This window comes from Mesoplodon bidens (genome assembly GCF_964165515.1).
Source record: "Mesoplodon bidens genome assembly, chromosome: 17".
Classification (NCBI taxonomy): domain Eukaryota; kingdom Metazoa; phylum Chordata; class Mammalia; order Artiodactyla; family Ziphiidae; genus Mesoplodon; species Mesoplodon bidens.
In genome coordinates, this window is record NC_138174.1 from 75190482 (window position 1) to 75208226 (window position 17745).

The window sequence follows — 17745 nt, forward strand, 5'->3', positions numbered from 1 at the left end:
GCTGCTGTGGTTCCACAGCCAGGATGAACAGGACACACACCCACCCGTTTCCTCCTGAGCGCCCAGGTGGGCAAGGCCAGTGGGTGGCCTCAAACAAGGAAGAGTGCATCTGGAAATTCCAAGGGGAAAACCACCCCCTTCCCTTTCTTCCTTACTTGGTCACGGTCCGAATTGTAACAACCTTCCAAGCTGCAATGAAGGACCAAATACGGGCCTGAGATACTCTCCTTTCCTATGTGAAAAGCACCTTCCTTTCCTACAGCTCCCACCAGCTCTGGCAGCTTCCCTCCCTGCCCCGCCCCTCCTCTCCAAGACAATCTTAGCTCAGACAGGATTTCCTTCGTCTTAGTCATCAGCTTTTATGGCCCAGCCTCCCCCTTCCCGTTGCAAAACAAGGAATATTAGCAGCAAACAGTCTGAAATGATTTGTAAACCTTACCAGTGCATGTAGACATCAGTTTTTGTGTCTGCTTATCCATATCAAGATGCCAGAGGCTGGAAAAATCAATGCGTTTCTTGTTGTGAAGTCGCATGGTGCAGCAGTGATTTCTCAGCTGTCTGCCTTGGCTTTTGTGAAACTGCAGAAGAGCGAACACGTTCATTTTCATTGCAATCCTAAAAAGCTGCAAAGTTAAAGACAAAATGACAATTTGGGCAGAAATCATTCCTGTTTTAAAAGAAGGCTCGTCAAAGGAGGGGTCAGTTCAGCAACCTTTCTGGCTGGTAAGGGGTCTGTTTCCCAGCATCACAGAAGAACAGGCCTTCGAGGCATGATGTGAAGCATTCCTTCAAAGCCTTAACAGATTTCCTGGGATTTCGAAGGAGAATGTAGTCTTCATGTTCTCCCAAGTGATTCTCTGAGGAACCAGAGCAACTCAATTACAGGAACAGTATGTACAGTTGCCGGGTCTGCACTTGATTAAAATGGAAGCCCAGCCAGGTCCCTCAGCTCTGGCTGCCTGTGCAGGGAGGAAAGTGTACCCCGAGCAGGGAAGGGACCCCTCCATCCAGTTATAAGTGGACACACACACACACACACACACACACCCGTCTCCCCTCCCTCTCTCCCCTCGCAGCAGGAGTACTCGTATCAGCACATCCCTCTCCTTTTCCGCTGGATTGTTCTTGCCAGGAGATAGAAGACAAAAGCCAGCCTCTCCCAGTTCAAGTCAGTGGAGTCCCATCAAAGAAGCTGGGGAGAAAGGAAATACAAATATCTCTTTACGGATTCTATTTGCCTCTTTTTCACCCCCATTCCAAAATTTCTTCATGGACACCCTGTGCCCTTCTAGGTGTAAAACTTTGCTCAGAAGTGGACCTGACAGCAATTACTCACGTGCAGAACTTGCCTCTAGTTTCCTATGAAATCAGTGGACCTCGGCCCGTCAGGACGTGAGAATGACCCGGGGAGCTTTGTGAAATTGTGAGTGAGCTGCTGCCGGGTTGGCAGGGGGGGCAGGCATCTGGGTTAAGCAGTGTCTGTCAGCCTGGCTGCCGTGGCCGTCACCTGGGGGATGCTCCAGAATGCTGGTGGGGGGCCCAGCCCCGGGGACACCCTCAGGTGACTTAAGGGAATTTCAAAGCCACGCCGAGACCGGCTCGCCCTTTAAGTTCGAGAGGCCGATTTGCTCTGTTCACGAAGTTCTCCAGCCCTGGGCCCTCCACCCTCCGAACGCAGCCCCAGGCCCTGGGCCGCTGAGGCACAGCCTGCTGTACGCAGCCTGGAGCCCTTCCGGCCCCTGGTGACCCGGTCCTTGGACCCCGGCTCTGCCACGTGGGTGGATTGGCGCCGCAGCTGAGCCCCTGCGCTGTGATTCGCAAGTGAGCCTGAGCTCCTGCCCTGAGATTGGCGGGTGAGCCTGAGCTCCTGCCCTGTGATTGGCGGGTGAGCCTGAGCTCCTGCCCTGTGATTGGCGGGTGAGCCTGAGCTCCTGCCCTGTGATTGGCGGGTGAGCCTGAGCTCCTGCTCTGTGACTCGTGGGTGAGCCTGAGACCCTGAGCGGCGATTGGCGAGCGATTTCTTTGCTTTTTCTTTTTTTTTTTGTATTCAACTCTTTATTTTAGTAAAATCAGAAAAAACACAGCACATGCAGTGCTAGCACCTAAGACTAAGACATTAAGCAATTACTAAACTTACAGTGACTTGAGGTTCGATGTTTACATTCAGCAAATTTAATTCCATTCTTATTTACTGAAAATATTGCTGGCCGACAAAACTGAATCGAAAAGTCACTGATTATGGCCATACACAAAGATAACCACATGTTGGAGAACCTCAATATGCCAGACACTGAAAACCAAACAAAACAAAATATGTACTAAATAAAACTCTGAGAACCTTTGAAAATGTGGACACTTCACAGCAGTGTTTAGAAGTGTTTCGTTAATATTTTAAGACAAATGTATCAAAACCTTGGCATGTTATAATTTCAAGTTGCCAATTTTGTCTTAAATTTTGTCAGAAAGTTACAGCTACCTATATTGCCAATGCTGGGTCTGCTTAATTTGACTCGCGTTTAATAGGACTTAACATTAAAAGCTCACACTACCCTGAAATATTTTATTTCACATACGGTGACATTCAATATTCAAGTGCCAGTGTTTTCGTACTGTCTTTTGGTCAAGTTTCTTTAAACTTTCAAATAATCACTTTTAGGCTTACAAAAATAAATATTTGTCAAAATGTTCAATACATATTACACAAACTAGCAGCAAAGAGTATCTAAAATCTGTTGTGTGCAAATAGTTTTCTTCTCAACTATCATTCCATGGTCCCAAATAAAATTTTAGAATCTAGTTCCTAACACGCTGCATTCAACAATTTCCAAGAGACAAAATAAGATTGGAAGTTTAAGGACACATACACAAGACATATTATCTAAAATTCTCTGCATGTACAATAAAATAAGTATTTTGTAAAACTTTATGGGCAAAATGTACAAGAGTCTAAATCTATACTAATTGAAATAGCACCACAACAAATGACCTCAGTACTGTCAAGTGCACCTACTTAATAAAGTTTTAGAACAAGGCACAGTACACTTGAAAATCTATTGCACTTTAAGAAATTTTTGCCGCCTTATGCCATTGTAAATATTAGTCTATAAAGATCACTATATTCCAACCACAAAATGAGCACAGAATTCCAAGTGGCAGAGGCATTTTTAGTTGGTGACCAATCATCTTTGGTCAAATTTAGCAGAAAGCTACTATAAATACAATGGAAACCTATGCAACTAAAATACATTAAAACTGCACTATATAGAAATAACACCTTGTGCAGTTTAGTACATATTGCCAACCTGTGTGATCTCAAGAATTTCAGAGTTTGTAGCTAGTCTGATTTACAAATTCTACAAGTGTAAGCCATTTTAACATTTCAGCGCAGCTTAAACAGAAAAAAGAGAATCTGCATTAAAATAAAAGCCTGCTGCATAATTCCTCCTGCTCTTATCCTCTTGACCAAAAAACATCAATACTAGCATGCATTAAAGACCAAAATCCAAGCAGGTCCTTAAAAGGACTGGTCACTGGCATGGTCAGCCATTCTACCACTTCAATTTTATTTATGGCAGGGATTCAAAACATCTAATTAGATGAAATTCCCCCTAAACACTTTTGTTATCAAAACTTTTAAACTTTTCCTATAATAATTTGCCCACATCTGCCTAGCTTAGAATTAGTAACCTAAACATTAAAAGAGGAATTGCTGTATTTACTTGCATTAACTTCGAAGAGTGCTTTGAAAAATGTATGGATGTATTCACACATGCCACCTCATCATGACTGGAATGGCTTACTTAAAGGCTACAAGTGCCTATCCAGGATAGAGTGAGCAAGTCAGAACTTCAGCTTAGTACAGTCTGCCACATTAGAAACTAATTCTACTGTAAAGTGTTTTCCTACCCTCTGTGCAAGTATCAAAAAGTCCTAACGCAGGAGACAGCCCAAGATTTTTTCTTTATAATATCTACAGATGAATGGATGATTCCTGTTAGGTTGTATCACACCTGTGCGCCAAGGTTTGATTTTAGCCCAAGTTCAGTAAATCTATTTTGTCAAAACAATTGAAAACTCGAGCATTACTGAGCCAACAGGACATCAAATAATAAGTGGCCTGAAGTTCAAGTCACAGTACATTAACAAACAAATGATCCTCAGTCACAAAATTATAAATGCAGTTTGGGATGGAAATAAGCAGAGGGGAGTTAAACCAAACTACAGCAGTTAAGTTTTCACACCAACTTCTCAATAGGGTTGTTGATTGTTCCTTTCTTTTCTTCCTTTGGCTTTGAGCTCCCTTGAATTTTCAGGAGAATCACAGCTGGTAATGTAGTGCTAGTTCTTTTTTTTTTTTTTTTAACATCTTTATTGGAGTGTAATTGCTTTACCATGGTGTGTTAGCTTCTGCTGTATAACAAAGTGAATCAGCTATACGTATACATATATCCCCATATCTCCTCCCTCTTGCGTCTCCCTCCCACCCTCCCTATCCCACCCCTCTAGGTGGTCACAAAGCACGGAGCTGATCTCCCTGTGCTATGCGGCTGCTTGCCACTAGCTATATGTTTGACGTAGTGCTAGTTCTTGAAGCTACACGGTATAGTCTCAGGTACATGTGGTTTCCATATTATTAGCTTTTCCGAAATGGTGACTTTGCTGCGAAGCGGATTCAGCTGCCCCACCAGTCAACCCCCAGAGAGCTGTAATTTCCTCCGTATCCATCACTATTGTAGAAGCTTCCATAGCCACGTCCACCACATCCTCTGCTGCTGCCATGACCACCTCGACCCCTGCGGCTGCTGCTTGCATGGCTACTACTAAAGCTAGGACTGCCAGAACTGCTACTTTGTCGATAATCTCGGGCACCAGATCATCCACTCAATCTCTTAGAACGCCCACGACTGCTACCCTTGTAGTGGTGTTCATAAGCCATACTTTCTAACCAAGATGGTGCTTCTTGTTCAGCTTCCACAAGAAGAGCCAACAAATCCTTTGTGGTATTTATGTTTCTTTCATTGGAAAATGAGGTGGCAAGACCAAGGTTTCCTACATGTACTGTATGGCCGATCCGGTGTACACATTCCTCAGTATCACTTGGCAAATCAAAATTGATAACATGTTTGACATTTGAAATGTCTGGTCCTCTTGCTGCCACAGCAGTAGCCACTAGAATTGGGCTTTTTCCCGAGCGGAACTGGTGAAGGGCTTCCTGTCTATCTCTCTGTGATCGGTCTCCATGGATACTGGTACAGGCATATCCTTCATGGTATAAGAAATCCTCCAGAGAATCAGCACCCTTTTTGGTCTCCACAAAAACGAAAGTCAGTGAATCCTTCCCTGTGCATTTAAGAGGTCAAGCAGAAACGACCGTTTATCTGACTGTTCCCCCCAAACTACTTTCTGCTTCTCGCCTGATTGGAATTTCATGTTCTAGAAACAAATGACTTACTCTACTCCAGAGGGGGAAGGAAGGAAGATTAGTCATGCTCGCTCTGGATTTTTTTTTTTAAGTTCAAAAATTCCTTAATTAGGAAGTAAATGCAGTTGAAAAGAGTGTTGACTCCTGCCTAGAAATTCCAGAACAGGGAATGTCTGTCTGCACCACACTGATGCTTCAGATGGTAGAAAGACCTGTTCCCAGAACAAAGTCAAACCTGGACCATCACTTCTGTTTTGTATTAAAGCCATTTTAACAGTGTGGGAGAGCAAAGCCAGAGCAGTGTCTCAGAAGAAAGTAAACTTACTTAAAAGGGGGTATAAATATAAACATACGTTTCATCCATCTTCAGAATTGTCTATCTCTAGTTACAGTACCTTTAGCAAAATCTTGATCCTTCTAGTTATGGAGTGAGGACAAAAGACAGGCTGTTTATTCTGCCAACATTTTTGCCTTCGTGTTGCTTTTTCTTCCTGGTTGGGTTTAATTAACTAGAGTCTTAAGGATAAACATAGAAAAAAAGGCAGCCTTTGTGAGGTTTTTCATAACTCCTCACGTTAAAACGTTGTCTTAGCTCTCTGTTCTTGCTAAGCATTTCATGTGTTAAAAATTAGATCAATTTCCTGACATTAAAAAATAAAACCTTGACACGTGATTCATACGTCACGTACTCTACAGACATACAGTGTTTGTAAACGAATCACTTGAAAATGATCTTATTAATGTTACCTCAGGTCTCTTGTGTATCTATCTTGTGCAAACCTCTGTTGATTCTTTTATCCTTTTTTTTTAAACGGTGATAAAACACACACAACATGAAATTTACCATCTTAGCCATTTTTTTAAGATGTTGGGGGTAGGAGTTTATTAATTAATTAATTTATTTTTGCTGTGTTGGGTCTTCGTTTCTGTGCGAGGGCTTTCTCCAGTTGTGGCGAGCGGGGGCCACTCCTCATCGCAGTGTGCAGGCCTCTCACTGTCGTGGCCTCTCTTGTTGCGGAGCACGGGCTCCAGACGCGCAGGATCAGCAGCTGTGGCGCACGGGCCCAGCTGCTCCGCGGCATGTGGGATCCTCCCAGACCAGGGCTCGAACCCGTGTCCCCTGCATTGGCAGGCAGATGCTCAACCACTGCGCCACCAGGGAAGCCCCCATCTTAGCCGTTTTTAAGTGTACAAGTCAGTAGCATTAAGAACATTCACACTGATGTGCAACCTCCATCCATCTCCAGAACTTGCTTCATCATCCCAAGGTGAAGCTCTGTCCCATTAAACAGTAACTCCCTCTTCCCCACTCCCTGCTCCTGGTAACCTCTGGTCTCTGTTTCTATGAGTTTGCTTGTTTTAGGGACCTCATGTAAGTGGAGTCATACAGTATTGGTCTTTTTGTGACTGGCTGATCTCACTTAGCATAACGTCTGGAAGGTTCAGACATGTTGAAGCATATGTGTCAGAACTTCCTTCCTTTTTGAGGCTGAATAATATTCCTGTACTTTTCTAAGGTATTGTTTTCAAGTTCGGCTTTGTTTTCTTGGCTGGTAGGTTTCGGTGGTTAGAGTCAAGTTTAGGAGAAGCACGTGGGCCCCTTGGCCACGGGGCTTCTGCACTTGGCTCTCTAAGATTGGTCTTCCACTTCTGCGTGGCTCGCTGGTGGCCCCTCTCCTCTTGACGTGGGTCTTGCTTTCCGGCCAATGTTGACCACTCCCTGATAGAGTGGGTCCCTCGGTGCACTGTTTCTGACACACTGAGCCCAAGGTCTCATCCTTCCCCAGTCCCCTCTGCTGGACCATTCAATCTGAGAGAAGCCAATGGACAAAGGTATCGATCCAGTAAAAACCTGTAGCCAGTCCCCTGGAATCCTGTGGTGGGAGTTTGAGGGCCTTTAGCCACATCACTAATTTGGATCCCAAAGACGGGCTCGCTTGAGGCTCACTAGCTACTCTGAGCTTCTCTTCTTTTTTTTTTCTTTTTACATCTTTATTGGAGTATAATTGCTTTACAATGGTGTGTTAGTTTCTGCTGTATAACAAAGTGAATCAGTTATACATATGTTCCCATATCTCTTCCCTCTTGCGTCTCCCTCCCTCCCACCCTCCCTATCCCACCCCTCTAGGTGGTCACAAAGCACCGAGCTGATCTCCCTGTGCTATGCGGCTGCTTTCCACTAGCTATCTGCATGGTCTGGGTGGGAGCTGTCAGGATGCTGTAACCTGACACCCAGGAGGAGGAGGGGGTTCCAGAAGCAGCCACTTGCCAGGGACGGCATCAGGTGTGTTGGCATGAAGAGCTTCCGGGATGCCTGGCACCCATCTTCCTGTGGCGTTTTTTTCTCTTTTAAGTTAGTGGTGCTAAATACGTCTCTTTAACTAATACTCATTCCTCTGCAATTGTGAATCGCAGGGTTTAAAGGAGTGAGCAGCAGGGAAGCCGAGGGGCCAGCCAGAGGGTCAGAGTCCCAGACAGAAAGTCAGCAGAGGTGGCTCTTGCCGCCTCTGCCGGGCTCATGATGGGAGGGCGGGCACAGGCGCCGTGGAAGACTCCTAAGGAAGGAGCGCTTGTTCTTCTGCTGAGCCCGAGCCAGAGCCCTGTGAGCTCCAGGGTCACGGTCCTGGGAGCCCAGTATCCAGTGCAGGTCCAGCGTGGGAGCTGGGATCTGACTCACAGCCCAGACAGACGCCAGCAGGAGGGAAGCAAGCTGGGGAGGCGGGAGTCCTGGTCAGAACTGGCACGCAGTGTCTGGGGACTTTCTGTTCAGAATCCCAGCACGAATCACGCTGCTCAGGGGCCAAAGGCACGTCCCGCAGAAACGCGCACCTGCGGCCACTGACGCAGGCTGCGCTCTCACTCTCCACTCGATTTGAACTGCTGCATGAAAACTACTGGGGTAGATAGACGATGACGGCTTGTCTGCAAAGTCAAACTAATGCAAAATATGCTTCCTCTGCAAGACAGAGTGCCAGCTGTCTCCTGGTGGCATTCGGCCAGTGAGGTCTGCAGGCTGAGCTGGACTTTTTCTTCAGGGCAGAGGAGGTTGGCCAGTGGCCTCCTTTGTACTTCTGGAAACTCTGTCGAGGGTAAGAATGTGGAAAGTGGACCAGTGACCAAACCGATGGAATGGGGGGAGGTCATTCAAACCCCTACTTATCAGGCAAGGTGATAACTGAACTGGGCCCTGTGGTGCCCTCCCTACTGGGCCCGGGATTGTGAGGCTGCTGGGGGAAGGGGACTTGACTGGGAAGTCACCTTCCCCTGGAAACGCCAATCGCTGACACAGAGTCCACAGAAAGCACATCAGATGCTGCTCCAAGATCCTGGCTAGGGTCGGAAGAGCTGAACCAGCAGCGCTGGGCAGGCTGTGCGTTTGATTCCACAGATTCAGCCTCTAAGGCCTGGCAGGACCTGGGACTCTGCATTTCTAACCCACTCCCCAGTGACGAGCTACTGCTGGTCCAGGGACCACAGTTTGGGTAGCAAGTCTTAGACAGTAGTCTCTAGGGCCTTGTGATTCTGTTTTCCCTTTGAACAGTCACCTCACCATCAACAGAACGTACACCCAGGCTTGTTTCCCCCAGTATGTCCTGCCAGTCTTCTAAAATGCTGCAAAAAGCACACTCCACTCGCTTGCTTGCACAGGCAATTTTTGGAAAGCTAGAGATAAGAGAAAGTTCGTTTTCATCTGCTGTTCTCTGGAAGGGTTAAGGAATTTCTGTCTTTGCAAAGCATTTTATCTTTTGACATGTTGGGCTGGCTGAGGCCTCCCGGGGTCGTGTCCTGCCTGAGAGCAACTTTGACCCTGAGCGTTGCAAAAACAGCCTGTTTGGGGAGGGAAGGGGCCGGGAGAAGGGGCATCGTGGCCTATTTCATGAAAACACATTTATCCCCATAAAAAAAAAAGGGTCTTCTTAACACCATCAGCTTTAGGTCGTCACTATTTGAACAGCTTAACCCAAAAGGTGTACATAGTGATCAGAAATCAACACATTTCAGAGTAACTGTTTAGAGCCAAGTGTTAGAAACAGAAAACAACACCCCTGCGTCATGGAGAGTTTACTTGAAGCCTGTTTCCTGTTGAAATGAAATTGGAAGCACACTCCCTCCACCCACTTCTCTCTCTGAGTTGTTCAAGGAGTTCTGCTCCTCATGGAATGACACTTGATTTTCCCCAGTGATGGTCAGTCATGCGTTTGACCGTCTCTGGTTAAAGCATCTACCAAACGGAGTCCTTTGGAAAATTCCATGTAGGACAAGCATATATTAGAGATAAAAGCAAAGATTCAGTAGGCAGACCTATTAGGCAAATGTCTACAGAGGAAACCATTTCGGAAGATTAGTGAATGGAGGTGGTGAACCCTTGATTTGCACAATGACCGAGGTCCCTCCTGTAGACTTAAATCACGTGGTCCCTTTGTGCATCTTTATTGCATCTTTATTTCCCCTTGAGGCGATGTATTCCTGAAGGTTTCCTGTCTCATTCAAGGTACAGAATTTGTACTTTGCCTGTGGTGGATGAGGGGCAGGTGTCCCCTCCCAGAACTCCATTCTAAGTCATTTGCTTAGAGCTCAGATGGCGTTTGCCCAGCAACCTGAGGTGAGGAGGAGCTTCAGACTTGGAGTACGGCTCATGTGGCTTCATGAACTGTGACCTCGGGTGAGATCTTCAGGTCCTCCTCTGCAGAATGAGTTTATAATCCTCCCTCAGCTAGATGCTAAAAGGACTAAATTCCATAAGGTGCGTAAAGCACCACACGCAGTGCCTGGTGTAGAATAAACACCCCTACAGGTGCCGTGATTGCTGTTCTCTCCCCTGAACTCAATGATCCCTTGAACTTGACCAGGTCCCTCCTTGCCACTCTCCCTGGTGACAGCCCCCCTGCGTCCCTGAGTCGTGGAGCCTTGGCAGGTAACTCCAAAGGCTTTTCGGTGGAGAGATGCTCCTTCAGTGTCTCTCTCCATCCGCATGTGGGAGGCTCCAGGTGTGTCTTAGGTAGGCTGTTGGTGGACATGAGTTACTTGAGTTTTCACTGACCCTGGCTTGCACGGGCTCCTTCTCAGGCTCCTGTGGCCTTCACGACAGGGGTTCCGCAGAGACTCGGGCTCTTCCTCAGGCCCGGCTCCCCCACCGCCCCAAACCGTGTCCAGCTGCCTCCTTAGTGATTCTGATTCTTTTGGGTCATGTCCAGGGGGCTCCATCTACATCCAGCGTCTTGATTCCTAATCTGTTCATCAGCATGGCAACAAGAGGATAATACGGTCTTAGCGTGACTGTTGGGTTATTGCTGAAAAATCAGTGAAACTCACAGCCTCAGATGGCAGCTCATAAGCCAACTGAAAAACTTGACCAGTCTGTGCATGGGTAGATAACAAGCTTGGGTTGAAGCTAAAGCCCTGTTCAGTGTAGACCCCCTTTGTGCCCAGAAGCTTAAAGCAACATTCACTTAGTCGCTTGTAGAGACTCAGCTTCAGACACCTGTGCCCTTTCCAACACATAGGCATTCACCCCCGCCTACATCTGCTGCCACCCAACCTGGGTGGCCCTCTCCCCAGGGACCCCTATTTCAGCCACTTTGATGGGTTATCACCTGGAGGGTTCCTGGCATCCACATCTCGGCTTCACCAGCCACTCTACGTGGGTTAGTTCACTGCCCCCCACTGGCTGGCTTCCGTCCACATGTTCAGGTCCTCACCCTACCTCCTACCCAGGGCTCAGCACACACAGTCACCTTCTCTGCGTAGTGAAGAAAGCTTCTCCCCACATCGCTGACCACACTGGATCCCATCCAGAAAACAACTGTTACATCACCACTGCCACCCAGCCAGCCATCCTGGCCCGTCCATCTCAGGATCAAAATGGCCCCACGTTTTACATTTGATTCTTGCCATTAAGAGAGAAAGAACTGAGAGTGCCTTAGAGGGGTCCTCTCAAATGGCCCCAGGTGTCTGTCTTTATTTTTTATTGAACACCATAGTTTATTGTTTTACACACATACATATACCTATTCTTTTTCAGATTCTTTTCCCACATAGGTTATTACAGAATATTGAGTAGAGTTCCCTGTGCTATACAGCAGGTCCTTGTCGATTATCTAATTTTTAAGCTCATGTCTTTTTATAATGAAGAGCTGGAGATGGGGTGTTGGAATGAAAAACAAAGAAATCCAGCTTGAAGTAGTTTGCTTTTGTTGTTTCAAGAGAGGAATTCATTCTGTGGGTGTCACTGAAGCGTTAAAGTCCCCCAGCAGCCCTAGAGAAATAGTTCCCCTGCTGTGACCCACACCCAGCTAATTTTGTTTTTATCATTAGTTAAGGCACTGGTTCCGAGGGAAGTTTTAGCCCTTGGACGTCATCTTTTAAATATTTACCCTTTAAACAAAATTGTGAACATAAACAGCTTTTCGTGGTCACATACACAAAATTATTATTTTCCCATAGCCTTAGTAAAGTCTAAATAGATTTTTATAACATTTTCCTAAAATTTTACTTATGAAACAGCGTCAGTATTTTAAATGATTGTTAGGTGATGGTAGAATTCTAAACTATAAATCATGTACCATAAACCACCTTAATCTTGACTAATGATTGTGACTTTGTCTTCAGTAAACTATAGGTAAGAAGTTTTCAGTTAGTATGGATAGTCTGAAAAAGTTAAACAGAAGATACTTAATCTGCTTAAGAAAACAAATCTCCTTCAGACACTTCTGAAGCACTCATTCACCTGCACAAAATAATTTCCTGATAAGTGTTATGGGTTTGTTTAAACCACCCTGAAGAACCTCTGTCTGAGGGCCATGACTTCTTAGCTGGATTGTTGACTTGTTTCTTTATAAAAAAAAAAAAAAAAGTAAAATTTTGTTTCTCTTTTCAAAATTTCTCAAATCAGATATTTTTTTCCTGTTCAATCTAATCCTTCCACATTAAATAAAACTAGTCCAAATTTTCATTCTGGTTTGACCTTGAGGAAGAGCCAAACTAGGCTGATCAAGTTCAGTGAAACAAATGCAGTATAAGCGGAGACTTGCCTGTTAAGCATTTTATTATCTTTCTCTATTTCATTCCTTTCTTTCATGAAATATGAAAATAAACCGCTGGGCTTTCAGAAGAAATTGAAGGTGCAGATATATAGTTCAACATGCTAACAGCATGTTTAATTCAATGATTGTACCATATGAAAGATGATATATCAGGAAATTTTCCTTGTGAAGGGGTCATCCTTAGGTGTCAAAGCGCAGAGGCAGGTAAGACCTTAGGGATCCACTAGTCCAGACTCTTCCTAAAGGTAAGTTTGGGGCCCAGAGAGGTATAGACACTGGCCTGTAACCACACAGCCAGCTCCTGATAGAATTGTGAACCCAAGCCCCAGTCAAGTGCAAGCCTTGATAAACTAATGCTGTCATCTAATTTCACTGATTGAGTCATTTTATATATTAGATCATTTTTTGAGTAAATTACATGATTCACTATTTTTAAAGGCTTGTTTTGGAAATGGTGAACAAAATATTCTACCAAGTCAAACCCATTGATCAGCATAGAACTATATCATGGAACAAAGCTCCTACTTCATTGAGATCCCATACTATGGCAAAAAATAAATTCTTCTATTTTAGCATAATATGTTTAAAGTCCATAACCAGGTAAAGAGATTAAAAAAACATGCTCATCTGAACAAGATGCATAAGTAAATTAAATGGAGGAAGTCTAGACCTTTGAACAAGTCGACTGGAACATTACTTCAATCCCTGGGGTATTTGATTTTTAAACGCTAGTGGTTTGAAAGCCATACTAAATGTAAAGGAGTGTAAGGCACCACAGTAACTCTTTCATCACTCTGTACACCTCCAAGAACAATCCCCCATCACTAACATCACCTGGAGTTCACCTGAGTTTTGATTTCTTGAAGTTAGAAAGACTAAATTCTTAAGAATACCTACCTTAGAGCATCCAGAAAGCTGAGATGAGACTCCTGACATACCGAAGGCTTTCTTTTTTTTTTTTATGTTTTTTTGGTTTTTGGCTGCGAGGCATGTGGGATCTTAGCTCCCCGACCAGGGATCAAACCCACACCCCCTGCATTGGAAGGCAAAGTCCCAACCACTGGACTGCCAGGGGAGTCCCCCGAAGGCTTTCTTAAAAGTCCTAGACAATAGTGAGAACCACTAGGAAGGGGCAAGGTGGGAATTCATGGTTCTGAAGAGAGAATACACAGAACATAATCAACAAGAGGCAGAAGATGTGGTGTTTGGAGGGTAGGCGACCTCAGTGTCCCTGGATGCTGCAAAAACAAACCCTGCCCTCTTGTCCTTATTTCTGATTCTCTTATATATTTCTTATAGTTCTTTTGTAGCCATCATCTCCTTTAACCCTCACAGCAGCCTTGTAAATAGATGGAGCAGGTGCAGTCATCTTATTTACCGCTGAAGCGGAGGGGAGCCAGAGGGATTCAGTAGCACGCTAATAACGTCACTAGGTTGTGACAGAGCTGGTGTTGGATCCCTCCTTTTTCTTGGAGGGTTTGTCCCGAGCAGATTATTCCAGGTTCATGCAGCTCCGTGGACATTTCCATGTGCTATTCCCAATCACCCACAAAAGAAATAAAGGACTATTATAACCACCATGATGTTGGTAGGAAAAGAGAACAAACTGCATAATTCCATCGCGGCTAGAGGAGGAATCTTTAAAACGCACCAAACTATATCTTATGAAGCCGGCCATTCATCTCTTAATGGCAAAGCCAAGGGTGGCAGATGCACTAAGTCTATTGCTTCAACACAGTATGCATTTTATTTTTCTTTAAATACGAATTGCTCCTTTTTCAAATCTGAGGAGCCCTGTAAGAATTTTCTTATGAAATGGGCTGGATGCTGTGTTTTACCATGAAAGATTTCAAGGCTCTCCACGGCCCCTTTAACTGCGGATGGCACTTGATTTTGTTTTGCAAGTCCCTCTTACGGCTGCTTGACTTCATCTCAAGCAAGCTAAATAAAGGAATTTTCATTATTATAACGGTCACTAAGCAGACAACTGGCGTGTCAGCGTTTAGAAGGGGATGCGGTGTTAGGGCAAGGGTGGAAAGACTGCTGTAACTCGATGTTTTACTTGAGTGGCTTCATTGTGGACGTGGGTGGCAAGTTGGAATGAAGCTGGGGGGTGGGGGGAGGAACAGTACAACACAGAGCCCTTCGCAGCCACAGTGCCAGCTTGATTGGGCCAAATCCCCTGAAATCTATTGAGACTCCCCATCTGTTTGTTCACAGTTCATCTAAGCAACTCTGAAAACTGCCGGAAACCTCCTCGGGCCAGTATTTCTGGGATTCTCTTATGGTTCAAAGCAAAGTGCATCTCTTTGTTTGCCCAGGTTTCCAGTACTAGCTGTCCACCTCCCTCCTGAAATGCTGCTCTGAGCCACGTGCTCCTGTTTGATCCATTGTAGATGCTGTACCGTACAGGTACCATAGAGCTGGGTGACTTGGCCGTGTTCCTTTGAATTAAAGACCTCCTGTTCGGTGCAATTAGTTTCCAAAACAGCAATTAAGAAGAGTTTTCTCCCAGGAACTGGCAGCAAGGTTGCCTGTCTTGACCTATTTTGGCTGACTGATTCTTCCCTACATAGTTTGGTAATCAGGCTATTAGGCTGTTTTGGAGTCTTCGCCACCTGCATTCCTCTACCTTGTGTCTTACATCTTCTTTACTTCTACATAAAATAGCTACTCACCAAGATACTATTTCAGTAGTCTATGGGCATTCAGGTTCTCTTGGGGTCAGTGATAATTTTTTCTTTCCGTATAGCTTTTTAGAAAAGGAAATGCACTGCTACTATTTTCTTCTAGAAAGATCCCAAAGCTCTTAAATCATCCTCCAAAGATCCACTTGAACATTGTATATTGGACCTAAAATACACCTATACAACCGTGTGATAATGCCAGGCAGTAACAAAGTTAAAATTGGCGGCATAAGACAATTGACCTATCGATCAGTATATAGTTCCCAGTTCCTTTGAGACTCATTGTCAAAGTGGTGACAAGAACAAGATTACTTGAGAGATAGCAGACCTACCCAGAATCTCCATAATACGTTTTTCGGCAGCAAGTTTCCATCTTACTCATTTCAGAGATTTCCATGTTGTTGAAAAGAAGGGCAAGTCATAATTTTCCCTGCTTGTCAGTAGTGGGCAAGGCCACCACAGCATTGGAGCTATTGGGCGATCTGCTGGGCTCGGCTGCCTTGAGCCACGAAAACTCAGGCCCGACCCTCATTCATCAACCCTGACTGGGGTGGTGATGAGAGGGTGGGTGGGGTGTTCCAGCAGACCCCGACGGCTCTGAGATGCAGATCATTTACAACCACAGAGCCCTGTTTCTAAGACTAAGGGCCATAGGAGGAATGAGGCAATACTCCAAAAACGAATTCAGAGCAGCCAGCAGAAGAATTTGATGTCTTACATTTACCCTTGCAGTATTTGTATTTCCCTGATTACTGATGAGGTTTGTGTGTATTTATTGGCCATTTGGATATTATCTCCTGTGATCACAGGTTTGAGAATTGTGCCTAATTTTCTCCTGAATGTCTACATTGGTACTGACTTGGAGCCCTTTATTCTAAATACAAGCCCCTGTTTGGTTACATGTGTTAGAAATACTTTATTTCACTCTGTGGCTTACTTTTTTCTCTCTCTTAATGAAGTCCTTTGATGAGCTGGCACCTCAAATTTTACTGTAGTCCAGTTTCTCCATCTTTTTATGGTTAGTGCTTTCCCAAACTCGTTAATTCTAAACGTTTACTAGAGATGCAATCATGTTATCTGCAAATGATGGCTCACAACTTCCTTTTTAGTCCTTATACCTTTTCTTTCTTTTTTTTTTCTTGCTTTATTGTACTGTCTAGAATATATTAGCAATATGAAGACAGGAAGTGCTTTTTAACCCCCAACGTATTATGTATACTTCGCCAGTAGGCTTTGAGATGGATGTTAGAACCTACACAAGCTGTTTTCAGAACCCAAGCTCACCTCTAAAATTATATGATCCCTTTTTCTTGTCTTATTGCCATGGCTAGGACTTCCAAAACTATGTTGAATAAAAGTGGCAAGTGTGGGCATCCTTGTCTTGTTCCTGATCTTAGAGAAAATGCTTTCAGCTTTTCACCATTGAGTGTGATGATAGCTGTGGGTTTGTCATATATGGCCATTATTATGTTGAGGTATGTTCCCTCTTGGCCTACTTTCTGGAGAGTTTTTATCATAAATTGTTGTTGAATTTTATCAAAAGCTTTTTCTGCATCTATTGAGATGATCATATGGTTTTTATTCTTCAATTTGTTAATGTGGTGTATCACATTGATTGATTTGCAGATATTGGAAAGTCCTTGCATCCCTGGGATAAATCCCACTTGATCATGGTGTACGATCCTTTCACTGTATTGCTGGAGTTGGTTTGCTAGTATTTTGTTGAGGATTTTTGCATCTATGTTCACTGGTGATATTGGCCTGTGGTTTTCTTTTTTTTGCTATATCTTTGGCTGGTTTTGGTATCAGGGTGATGGTAGCCTCAGAGTTCAGAAGTAGTCCTTCCTCTACAACTTTTTGGAATAGTTTCGGAAGGATAGGTTCTAAATGCTTAGTAGAATTCACCTGTAAAGCCCTCCGGTCCTGGACTTTTGTTTGCTGGGAGTTTTTAGATTACTGATTCAATTTCAGTACTGGTAATTGGTCTGTCCATACTTTCTATTTCTTCCTGCTTCAGTCTTAGGAGAGTGTACCTTTCTAAGAATTTGTCCATTTCTTCTAGGTTGTCCATTTTATTGGCCTATGTATAACTGAATCACTTTGCTGTATACCTGAAACTAACACAACATTATAAATCAACTGCATTTCAATAAAAAAAATTTTTAATAAGATAAAAAATAAAATTGTATGATACCCAAAATAGCTTACTGGACTATCATATGATAGAAAATACCACAGGAAACAACTTTCCAAGCCCACCTCGCCTTTAATCAGGTTTAGGTCAGAGATTCAAATACAGAGAGAAGTAAACTAGGGACAAGGTGATAGTGACACTACCACAAACCAATGCTGTTACTACCATTGTGAAATAAGCATGACAACTCCCTCTATGTGGCGCTTTCTCATGTAGCACTGTTTCCTCTCCTGTGTCCTCCTGAGTCTGAATGTTGACTGTGGAATGTTGAATGTTGATGATGTGCCTAAGAAGGCAAGCAGTGGCCGACAGAAGGAGAAAGCAAGAAAAGTTGGGCTCACAGAGATGTGGATCTATCCAGTCTTCGGATCTGTTCACTTTTAATAGAAGAATCCGTTT

At 44.3% G+C, this 17745-nt stretch overlaps 1 protein-coding gene and 1 pseudogene across 2 annotated transcripts in view; one reads left to right on the forward strand and one right to left on the reverse strand.

Annotated features, from left to right (window-relative positions):
• Nucleotides 1-17745, forward strand: part of COL4A2 (collagen type IV alpha 2 chain) — a 178391-nt gene that overhangs the window by 13054 nt on the left and 147592 nt on the right. The gene's annotated exons all lie outside the window — the stretch shown is intronic.
• On the reverse strand, nt 3843-9168 carry LOC308604980 (ATP-dependent RNA helicase DDX3X-like; annotated as a pseudogene). Its single transcript has one exon. The product of its transcript is annotated as an ATP-dependent RNA helicase DDX3X-like (transcript).